Source organism: Ambystoma mexicanum, chromosome 2q (assembly GCF_040938575.1).
Source record: "Ambystoma mexicanum isolate Mex_15411 chromosome 2q, UKY_AmexF1_1, whole genome shotgun sequence".
Lineage (NCBI taxonomy): Eukaryota > Metazoa > Chordata > Amphibia > Caudata > Ambystomatidae > Ambystoma > Ambystoma mexicanum.
In genome coordinates this window covers 1071866726-1071878482 of record NC_090924.1, presented here as the reverse complement: position 1 = coordinate 1071878482, position 11757 = coordinate 1071866726, and the positions used below count along the sequence as shown (strand labels likewise).

Genomic DNA, 11757 nt, shown 5'->3' with positions numbered 1-11757 from the left:
TAAAATGCACAATCTTTACAAAAAAAAAGTCAGCACCTCTTAGAGTCCATTCCCCATATTGCGCACAGGCAAAGCTTCCCGGGGATCACGCAGTGTGTGTCCACAATATATGTGGAGCTACTATCAACACTTTTGCTTTTAACCCACTTCTAGCACCAGACATTGAAGGAGCACCATCCAAGCAAATACCAACACACACCTCCCACTTTAGGCAGTGGGAATTTAGGAAGTAGTTAACAATGTCAATGACTATAGATGCAGTTGCTCTTCCCTGAATTGGTTTACAAAATATTTCAAGCACAATATAAATTCGGTACTGATAGAAGAGGACAGGTCAGTGATGCGACGGAAAATTGTGGTGTCAAAGATACTTTTGCATTTCTCTGCTGCGCCGTCACTAAGCATTACCCGGTTGACAGTAAGGCTGTTGGAAGAATTACTCTCAGCATCTGTAAAGGGGCCCCCCCCCCATAATGTGGTAAGAAGCTTCCGAAGCATTTGCAGGTACTGAGGCCACGTTTTAACAGTGTCTTTTGCTTGTGTATGCCTTGTAGCTGCTGTACAAACAAATCCATGGTCATTTTTGCTAAGGTTTTGTTTGCAAATGCGCCTTAAGTGTTGGCTTCAGGCTTGCTAATGGAGCGCCACAAACCACACACTGCAGCTTAACTTGTCAGCAACTGTGATCCATGTGAACCCAAAACACAAAAAAGACATTTCCGTGTTTTTACATTTCTCGTGTCCATTTCCACCTCTTCCACTTTTCGTTTGAGATTCCTACCATCTTTGGGCACTAGGAAACTATCCAGTTATATGTGTTATTTCTGTATTTTAAAGCCCGAACACAAAGAAAGACTGATTTTTCCCCGGCCATTTTTGTATTGACTTTAAAGTGCAGAATTCACATACTGCCCCCTCTTTCTCACCCGCTCATTAACTCGTCAATCAGGGGGACCCCGAACCTCCAATTTCCCTCCCCCAACACACGCATCTTACCCACATGCGCACACACAGTCCAAAACACACCTCTGCCTCCTGCGACGACTCTGCTGGGTCTCACAGCGCCCGTTAGCCCCTGCACGCACTCGTGTGACAGGGGTTTGACAAGTATAATCGTTCCCTTTAGAAAGACAGATCACATAACGGTCTTTCTAAATCGACACCCCTCCCCCCAATCGGTACAGTGAAAAAGATATTTTCTTCACTTAGTACCAATGATCCATCTAAAAGGAGCCTGACTCTGAAAACATTGCAAACACCCCACGTACGTTATTTTCTAAAAACCATTTAAAGTTTTCAAAAATTAAAAATGCTTTAAAAGATTTAAATTGACAAAACACCACATAAGATTTAAAACAAACCATGTGAAAAGGCTGGGGGGGTCGAAAAACAAAACCATGTTATGTTATTTTGCATTTATATAGCGCCTAATATACCATTGGTATGGTCTGAAGGCGCTGTTAGGTTGAACGCCCTTGGGAACCAAAGTTCAGATCAGTAGAGAGAGTCAAAGGTGCGTGTGAGCACCCGGTTTGTGTGCAGCTGGCGCAGTATTCATGTAATAGCTGCTTCTTAGCGGTAGGTGCGGTGGTTGCGAGATCAGGAGTATGTGTTCGTTCTGGCAGGATTTATCCAGACGGAATGTTGCTGCGTTAGGCCTGAGGAAAACGCCTGGCTGGGGGGGGTGTAACCAGCAGTGTTTACTTGGAATGATGGGGAATATGCGGCGGATGTTGGCATGAGAACAGTTATACCGAATGGTGTCATAGTATCTCTGTGTTCTAGTTGACTGGTGGTGTTAAGGAGAGAGTATGCTTGGTGGTGTGATACGATGGGTTATATGCTCTTTCAAAAGGTCTCTGCATTCCAAACCATACTATATACGTCGCACAATTCTATACGCTGCAGTCCGTTCCATGCACTCCTATCCACTCCATGCACCCCAGTCTGCTCCACACACTCGGTCCGCTCGACGCACTCCTGTCTGCCCCACGCACGCACTCCTGTCTGCCCCACGCACGCACTCCTGCCTGCCCCACGCACGCACTCCTGCCCGCCCCACGCACGCACTCAACTGCGCTCTATATACTCCAATCCGTTTCGAGTATTCTAAGTTGTTTTATGCACTCCATCCACATATTTCATGCTTCTAAGTTCAATTTTTCACAGAGAGGCTATTGGGCACACTTCTAAATTCAGCTTTCACAGAGAGGCTATTGGGCGCATTTCTAGATTCAACTTTTCACAGAGAGGTTATTGGGCACACTTCTAAATTCAACTTTCACATGTATGGGACAGAGTTTCCACATGCAAATATATTACAGATATAACTAATTTACAGTGGTGATGCTTTGTTAGATGAGTGGTGGGACGGTATGGCGTGAAGTAATTGCTTCTGGCCCGCCCTTTCCACACTTACTTATTGTTGGCTTCTTGCTTGTCCTGCGGATACCTGCAGATATGATCAGGTGCCATCTCTGTAGGAGACATCCTTTGCCTCTGGTCCTTGATGGCCTGCCCTGGGTGAACTAGCAAAGAGAGGGGGGGGGGGACCTTCTCGTTGGGACCAATCAGGGGTGGGGGGGCGCAATGACCAGGAAGGGAAGACTGGGCAGCGCGGGGGACACGGGGTCTGGGGGCACTTCTATACAAAAAAAGAAAGCAGAAAGGGGTCGCACACTCACCTGCTCCTCGGATGTAAAAACTAACGAGGGATGAGCCAATCATGGGCCGTAGGCGGGATGGGAGGCGGGAGGAGGGGAATCAGGAGGCTCGGTGATGCCGGTGGCGCAAGGGGTTGGGGGCTGGGGACATTATATTTTAAATTAAAGGATTTGGGGCTAATGGAGCTCTGGGCCACACACACACTCACCTGCAAGCACTTGGAGGAAAAAAAACAAACAAAAAAAATAAAATAACGAGAGGTAATGTACACCCGAGCGGAGGTATGGAACATGGATGGGAAATTATGTAATTTTTCCTGTATTTAGGTAATGCCTACAAGACAAACCAGTGTACCGCCTGTTTATTTGTTGTTACAAAACAAAAAAAACATTAAAATAAAAAGGAAGTACAGGAAGATTTGCCTGAGGATGCGTAAGTGGGAGGGGTAGGTACTGTGCACAGAGTTGATGGGAGAGTGATACATTTGAGTCCATTGTGCATCTAAGTTTTTTTTTTTTTTTTTTTAACAGGTCGATTTCAGAAAGGCAAGAAGAGAGCAGGGTGGGGGAGGTTGGCATCTAAGGGATTTTGTGAATGATCCGGGTGTCATCTGCATTATTGTAGCATATAAGCTTATCAGAGCAGGTAGTGGGCTAAGGTAGATATTGAAGAGGAGGGGAGACGGGGAGGCTCCCTGCGGGCCCCCATTTCGGAAAAGGGCAAGAGAGGGAAGCGAAACGGGGGATAGGAACATCATTTACAAACAGTTCGAAAGGAAGGAGGAGATCCAAATTAGAGCAGAGTCTTTGATGCCTGAACAATGGAGCCTGTCTGCAAGTATGGTGTGGTCAATGGCAGATAGGTCGAAGACGGACAGCGCATCCTTCAGAGTCCACTGTTCCTTTTAAGTCATCCCAAACCGACACCAGTGAGGACTCAGTTCCTCAGTAGTTGGAGGGAAGGAGAGGGTCGAGAGAAGGTTTTTGAGGAGAGGTTTGAAGGCCTCCGGGAACATACCCAAGGAGAGGCACTGGTTAATAATTGACCGTGCAATGCTGCCTGTAGATGTTGTAGTTAGGATGTTCTTAAAAAGGGTGGGTTGAGCCTGAAGGTCAGTTTTGTGCTAGAAGTTTATGAAACTCCAGGTGTGAGATGTGGGTGTAAGAGGGCCGGCATGTAGGAAGGAGTAGGGCTGGGACTGGGTGGGGAACAGGAAGAGGCAGGGAGAACCAGAGCTAGTTTATGGGAAAGAACCAACCTATAGCGATATTGTGAAAGTGGTTGGACAGAGCATCAGGGTGATTGGGAGTTCGGGGAGGGAGGGTTTGAGCAGTGCAGCATCTTATTCTGTGCGGTTCATGGCTAGGGTTTATGATAGTTGGAGATAAGGTTCCCATAGAAGGATTTTGGGATTTTCTAATATTTGACTGGTAGGCCCTGGTCAGTCTTGCAAGAGAGGTTTTGTTTTGAGGGGTGGTGGTTTGTTTTCCAAGTCCGCTATATCAGTGCTCAAGGGTTTTGAGAGATTTGAGGTGGGCCGTGTACCATTTGGTGCTGGGGCCTGGTCTCACAGGTAAATCTCGATGGAGGGGGATTTGGGCGCTGGAGAGCCACTGACAGAAAGGTTCAATGGAGGGGGTTGGGCTTCCTGGAGTGAGTTTAGAAGGGAGCTGGGAGCTGGCTAGATCAGGGTGAATAGTGACTTTATGCCAGAGAGGGACAGGAGGGGGAGTTTGGAGAGGGGAAGTTGGTGTGATGGGGTGGGGCAAGGTAGTCGGGAGGGAGAAGATTGCGGTGTGATCACTCCAGATTAGTGGACAGGGGAACAGGGTGGATGACATGCATTACTTACCGTAATAGCATTTCTGATGATTGTCTCTGCCCAGACTCACATGCCGTGTACATGGTCCGACATCCAGCGGCAACCGCAAAGCACTGCATCTTGTGCACATGTGAACAGCTTGGGGGGAAAAAAACTCAGCAGTAATGGGTCAGATGTGCTGCTTGGATTTTAAAAAATGAAACACCACATTGATACAAGTCTCAGAAGACTCCCTGTTCAGATTGTGAAGTTCTAGCTCTAATTTTTTGTTGAAGTGTGGTCCTGGACTAGGCCACAGGGCGGCGAAAACCACACCTTGATGCACATTGCACAGGGCCGATATAAACATTCAGCACTTCTACTCAACCAATATTACATAGGGAGAAGAAATCCTTACTTGCCTGCGTCACTGGGTCAAGTGCTTCACTGGATTTTTCTTGCTGGGACACAGGTTGTTAGGTTGACACACCGACGCTTGGAGCGATGCTGCTGCAATGAAAACAGTTAGTCAAGGATACATGGGTCTACCTGAGACTTCAAAAATGAGCAGGGGTTAAAACCAGCTCTTGGGTGTTAGGCATCAGCTAGTAAGCTAACGCTGGGAAACCAGGAGAGAGTACACAGTGCACTGCAAATGCAACTCCCACATGAGACGTGAACTTTCAGTACCGCCCCAAACTGGACATAAGGAACAGCCTCAAAAATAGGTTTGAAATTCCCGATTGTGACTCCTACTATACCTTTAAAATGACCCCACCATCACTCACAGCAAAATACAGTTAAAAAAAAAAAATGACATTCTTACTGTTGAAAAGTCCCAATACAGATGTCAGGATTTTTTATGGTGCCATTGCTGCTGGGGACTTTGCTGTCCAAGATGGGATGATTAAGCCAATTTGTGTTCCTGCAAATTGGAAAGTATAATTAAAAAAAAAAAAAAAAAAAAAATAAGAAAGCGTACTAGATTGACCGTACCAATATGTGCACACTACATTCTGCCAGTCGGCACACATTCTCCCCCGCACACAAAGGGGACCTACGGTGCAGGGTCCAAAGGGGACCTAGGGTGCAGGGTCCAAACGGGAAATCTCCAAAAGTTCCCTATAGGCCAGTCCCCCCCAGCTGGTAGAGAGCAGTCAAGAGCACATACCTGAAACCGTGACTCATACTCAGTCACAGAGACAAAACAAAATAATAGAGCAAGCAAAGCGAGAGAAAGAGCATCAGCTTGTTATAGGTTACCCTTAACAGTTGTGAAGTCCAGCCTGCTGACATTAAAATCATTCATCTACATATCTTACATAGACTACGACACAAGAGTTCTTAACTCACTGAGCCAACTTTCAGAAACATCGAGTAATAGCCATGTAGCTTATACTGCAGTTAAGTGACAGCGCTGACATAGCAGCAGACTGCCGTGGCTGCCATGCCAGACACGAGGGCCCCTGGCTTCTCTGCAACATATGGTGCCACATGCAGGCGAAGGCCTGGCACCCACAGCAGGATGATATACATGAATTCCACTTTTAATCACTTCTGTGGCAGCGGTGCAACAAATGTACTGTTGGTAATGCAGTGATTTTAGTATATCATGGGATGCATAGACTTGCTCTATAGTAGATGGCTCCCAGGGTATCTCAGCAGGTTGACAGACCATTGCTGAGACTGTTTAAGGTTGAATTTAACTAAAACAATAAAAGAAAAATGCACGATCGGGCTTTTTGCAATTACTTCTAAAAAAAGGAAGTGCTATAAAATGTGTTTGGCCAAGGGATGGGTTGGGGTATTTCTGCCTCCGTTTGGCACCCATGAAACCAGTTTAATTTCCTAATGACTGCCGTCAGCACAATGGAAGCATTTATTTGTAAACATAACATCTTTATGAATATAAGGAAAGAGTTGCCCCCTGGTTTTCTTGCTTAGGTAGTTCAAGGAATGGTCCAAACACAGTGGTAATTGCGATACAATTCTCATTTGGTACATATTAGGGATAACTGTGTTAGAACCATTCCTTGAACTACCCAAGCAGATAACCAGGGGACAACTCTTTCCTTATACTCAAACAATTGGGGTACTGGCTAAACCCCTACAGCTCCTGTGATCTTGCAACAATTGAACCAATTAGTAAACTTGGCAACCAACAGGGCTCAGCAAAGGTTTTTCCAGAACTAGAGCCAACCACGATTCTCTTTATGAATATAACCAGTGATAAAACACAAAGCAAGGGGCACACAATTTGTATTGGTGTGGTGCTCAGAATAAATAAAATAAAAATAACCCATCTCAAAGAAAACTAGTGAACGCAAGTTTATGCAGCGTTTGAGTTTGGAAATTACTTTCCTTTGAATGTGTAAAACGCACATTTGAACAATAATGTGTCCAGCATGACAATGTCTCCAGCATGTAGAATGCCTGCTTTCAACAGTGACCACACCCCTCCCCGCCACAGTGATGTTCATGGCCCATTGATTTTCGTGGTGTCCCTTTCAGGACAGAAAAAAACAAACGGGATGAGCAAACAGAGCCAGGAAATGCCAGAGTGACGGCTGGGGCAAGGAGCCCTGCTTAGATTAGGTGACTGAGTCCCCAGCTTCCCTCTGCAAAGCTGGGGGCCTGATAAAGCCTGGTCATGGCCGAGGCAGGCCAGGTCCCGCGATCCGGCCAGACATCTGATGCCGGATCTCAGACCCGGCCAGCGCTGTCCCATGGAACAGAGGGGTGACTAGGCAGAGGGGACCGGTGTTGTACGATATCTGGCTACCCCACGGCAGATTGCTGGAGAGCCCAGCAATCTGCTGTGGGGGGAGCTGGATATCACACAACACTGGCAATGCGTGCTTCCGTCGTCGCTCGCCTCTTCTTCCTCCATGGCCAAGCAAGGTGGGGCACAGAGGGAGAGGGGTCCAGGGGGAACCAGCATTGCAGTCATCCAGCCCCTCTGCTCACCTTTCCCCACGCGTTAGTCTTCGTGGGTAAAAGGGGGGAGAGGGAAGCAGAGGGACTGACCAAGGCCTGAAACGCTTGCTTCCCGGCACTCCGACCAACTGTGGTGTGGCGGTCAGAGCGAGAAGCTGCATCCCTTACCAGGCAATAAGACACTGGCGTCACCAGCAGGAAGCAACAACGAAGCTTGGACACGCAATCCAAATTCAGGAAAGCACTTCCAGGCTGCATTTATTTCCCGCACCCTCATCACGATGCACTGACTGGCATATATTTTCTCTTTTCTCACTGTCCTGAATCACACGCCCCACAGATTGAAGACATCTGCCTAGAGTATGGCTATTTTTTAGGGCTAAATACTCATGTTATCTTGCTGGCAAGACTACATAGGAGTTTGCATTTTCACTGTATACTTGCAAAGCACCATGCAGGCACCTAGTCAGTGAGACAACGCAGGTAAATCAAGGAAGTCGCAGGGAAATGAAGAAGTCGGTCCTATACAGAAAGAAAGAAAGAAATATGGGGGCGGGGGTCAAGAGACATCTTGTGGTAGAGACTCTGGCCGGTACAGCTCAATGCACTGCCTGGCAGCGCTGAGCAGTAAAGTCAGGCACATCTCCCTGCAATGTTAATAACCCCTCACCTTGTTAAGGCAGTAAAGTTACAGAAATCATACCAAGGGAACTGCATGCCGTCGTAGTGAGCTCATTGCTGTTATAATAGTGAAAGCAGTGTTGCGCAGATAACGGCAGCACTGGTCATTGGGCCGGCTCTCGTCGGATCCGGCACCAAATGTGTAGCCGGATCACGGGATCCGGCCAGAGCCAGCCGCTGCAAACCCCAAACCCATGCTCTGCGCTGGGTTACTTTGGAAAAAAAGGAGAAAAAAAAAAAAGAACGAAAAGAAAGCGCCCGCGGCAGCACAGAGATGGGGGAGCGGAGCAGCTCATTGCCGCCATGAGCTATCTGATGGCTCCGCCCCCCTACGGGTACACAGCAGGACTTTGATACAGGTCACAGCTGCAGGAAAAGCAAACTAACTTCCTCTGGTGATCCCGTGCAAGGCGCACAGGGTCATCAGAAGAAGTTAGTCCTCAGTCACGATCCAGTTTATTTATGCAATGTTTGTCGGATACATGGGCCCGGATTATTCATTTATTTATGCAATGTTTGTCGGATACTTGTATTCCAACAAACATTGCATAAAAAAAATGAATATACAGGCAGCCGTCAAACATTGTATGAATAAATAAATACCCCTATTATCATTGAAACTATCCCACACGATGCAGCCACCCAACTGCTTTCAGAGGGGAGCTGCAGGAGCTGTGCTGGGTGTGGTTCAAGTAAAAGAAAACATTGCTTATGGCGAACAGAAATCAGCAGGTTTTAAGAATGAGGTTGCAGGACAATCCCTCAGTTTAAACCAGGATTTCCCCACAGATTATCTGCTCTTTCACCACTTTGCAGACGATACACAAATAATCATCAAAATACAAGACAACCCGGAAAGAAACTCAATGCTAGAAAACTGCCTCCGCAATGTATTCTTCTGGATGAACTCCAACTCCCTCAAAATCAACCCAGGCAAAACTGAAATAATGATTGTTACAAAAAATAGAGGAGAAAACCAATTCATTCCTTGGGAACTCGGGACAACCCCAGCACCCGCTCTGATTGTAAAAAACCTAGGGGTCCTGATGGACAACAATCTCATGCTAGAGCCACAAGTAAACTCTCTCCTCAAGAAATGCTTCTTCCTCCTGCGAACGGCAAAGAGAATCTTACCGTTCGCCAAAAAAACAACCACCATCATTACCCTTGTCATGTCCGAAGTAGACTACGCCAATAGCCTATACCTACGCATGCCTGAACGACTCCTAAAAAAAAAAAAAAAAATACAACGCATTCAAAACGCGGCAGCCAGACTACTTCTGAAACTACCCCGAAGAGAACACACCGCACCAGTGCTGAAAACACTACATTGGCTACCGATAAAACAACGAATAAAATTCAAAACAATGTGCATTACGCACAGAGCAGTACACAACAAAGACGCTGAGTTCCCAAGAGACAAACTATGCCTACATCAACCAACAAGAACGCTCAGATCAAGCATGGACATCCGCCTGGAACTGAAGCCCTACAAAAAAAGAAAACTTGGAGGATCCTCCTCTCACCAAGCCCCGAAAACCTGGAACGGCCTCCCAGAGTACATACGGAACACAAGAAACCACCTGTTATTCAGGAAATTACTCAAAACCTGGCTCTTCGCGTCATAACTGAAAAGACCGGTCACAGGGGCACTGACATAACAAACATCTACGAACGTAGAGCGTCCACAATATACACTGTTCAATCAATGGGGAAAAGCCAAGGTAAATATCACACGACATACAAAACGACCAAACGGGAGACAGCCGCAATACGATCAAAGACAGTAAACACAAACTAATAAATTAAAAAAAAAAAACACACTAGGACGAATCATAAAGAGGACCATGACCATAACCATTACATTCCCCAACAGGCTTAAGGACAAAATATAGAGGGAAAGGAAGCACTGCACCACGAGCCCAGGAAGTTCACACCACAGAAACCAATGAACCAGTCAGGACAGAAGGATACGAACGACTGAATACACAGGCTCACCAAGACGGATCCACTGGGACAATACATCAACACGACTGACCCTGAATCATTCAAAGCCTTAACCGACCAGGGTCTCACTAGATAACCTGAGAATAGATATTACCTACCCAGGCCAACAACCGAAGATTAGGTTCAGACGCACCGACCAATCCAAACTATACTCAATAGGATACAGTTGGATCAGTGCAACACCACCAAAGCGAGTCGGCCCACGAGGAACCATCAACAACCCAACCACAGGTCTACAACTCTAACTGAACCATAAGTACCTGAATCAGGATACAGACCCCACTCTCAATCTTCTGCATACTTAAAACCACACAAAACCACACAACCATCTCTCTCCCAGGAATCCGCACGCACTTTACCACACCGCATCAACACAAACTTCACCCACAGCACTCGAGGCCTCGCCCGATCCGATACTAGCACCAAAGCCCAGTTTTTTTTCTTCATAAAATGGGATGCAAATTGTGCATTTTAAAGAATATTTACTCAGCAACACTGGTCAAAACTATTATTCGCATAGTGAAGTAACTCATTGCCAGTGCCATGGAAGTGGAATTGATATTTAGTTTGGAAAAGAAGCAGCATGAAAGAAATTGTGCCGTTTTAAAATATTATTTTGGGCATTTCCTTTGATCGGAGGTCAACTGCCAGCTCCACCCCCATCAAACCCGCCTCTTTGGGTACCGCCCCTTCAACTCTGCCCCCACCCCGGCCCTTGAGGGACCCCCCACCCAATTTTTTTCAATTTACACCACTTCAATTTTACCAGGTCACTGAGGAGATCAAGAAGCTGAAGATCAAACGCGAAGTGTGGGAGAAAAAGATGCAGTACTTGCAGACCGAACTAGAACAATTAAGTAAACAGCAAGGTGTGAAATGAGGTTCATTTTTATGAAATATGATCTTGTGTAACAGTGCATGCAAGACTGAAATAAATGATGGATAGTGCAAATAAATGTGTTTTTTCTGAGTAGAATGATACCTTACTGAATTTTAGTAAATAGAATAAAACACATATGTTAATTGTGTAGACAAATACTGAAAGAGCTGTGAATATTTGACTACATCATGGTGCGCTGCCCTCAGCCAGTATGGCTATCCAGCACCCTTTTGTCCCTAGGACAACCCAGAAAGTGTGTTGGAGAGTTGGTTGTTGGCAGCTGCATGTACATGTTCTGTTTTTGGATGCACTATATTGTAGGCCTTTTGACACCTTGGTAGCCAAATGCCCCTGTGTGATGGCCATTGGACTATCCAGACATTTGAAAAGTCGTACAACCAGGTGATTTTGCTTTGTGGTCTTCATGTGGTTGGAAGACTTTGTGTGTGTCTCTGTATGTGGATCCTGAGATATTTTCTAGTTAAGTGCTTGTAGCTGAAAGGGAACAGAATGCTGTGCTGAAGATCTTTGCTGCGGGGTGTGCTGCTTCCTCAGGCAACCTCTACCTCTCTCTGGCCAGAGGAATCCTATTTGGACTCCTCCTCTCACTGATCCAGCAGGAACAGCTGGATCTTCCTTCACTACGGTGTTGTGTGCCTTGGTCAAAGCTCCTGCCTCCTTTCTCTACATCTAGGAAAGATGTGGTATCTGTGCTGCTGGTTCTCAATTCTGTGTTCGGTGTTGGTGGACATCCTGACTCAAGCCCCTCCAGCGGCTCCTTTTCTAT

General features: G+C 46.4%; 1 long non-coding RNA gene across 1 annotated transcript in view; it reads right to left on the bottom strand.

Annotated features, from left to right (window-relative positions):
* Positions 1–4882: 4882 nt before the first annotated feature.
* The window catches only part of LOC138569061 (uncharacterized), a 35083-nt gene continuing 28208 nt past the window's right edge, over positions 4883–11757 (bottom strand). The window contains exons 2-3 of the long non-coding RNA XR_011303093.1: positions 5292–5390; positions 4883–4975 (exon numbers count right to left, since the gene is read on the bottom strand). This is a non-coding gene — a long non-coding RNA (uncharacterized lncRNA). The remainder of the gene's footprint in view (positions 4976–5291; positions 5391–11757) is intronic.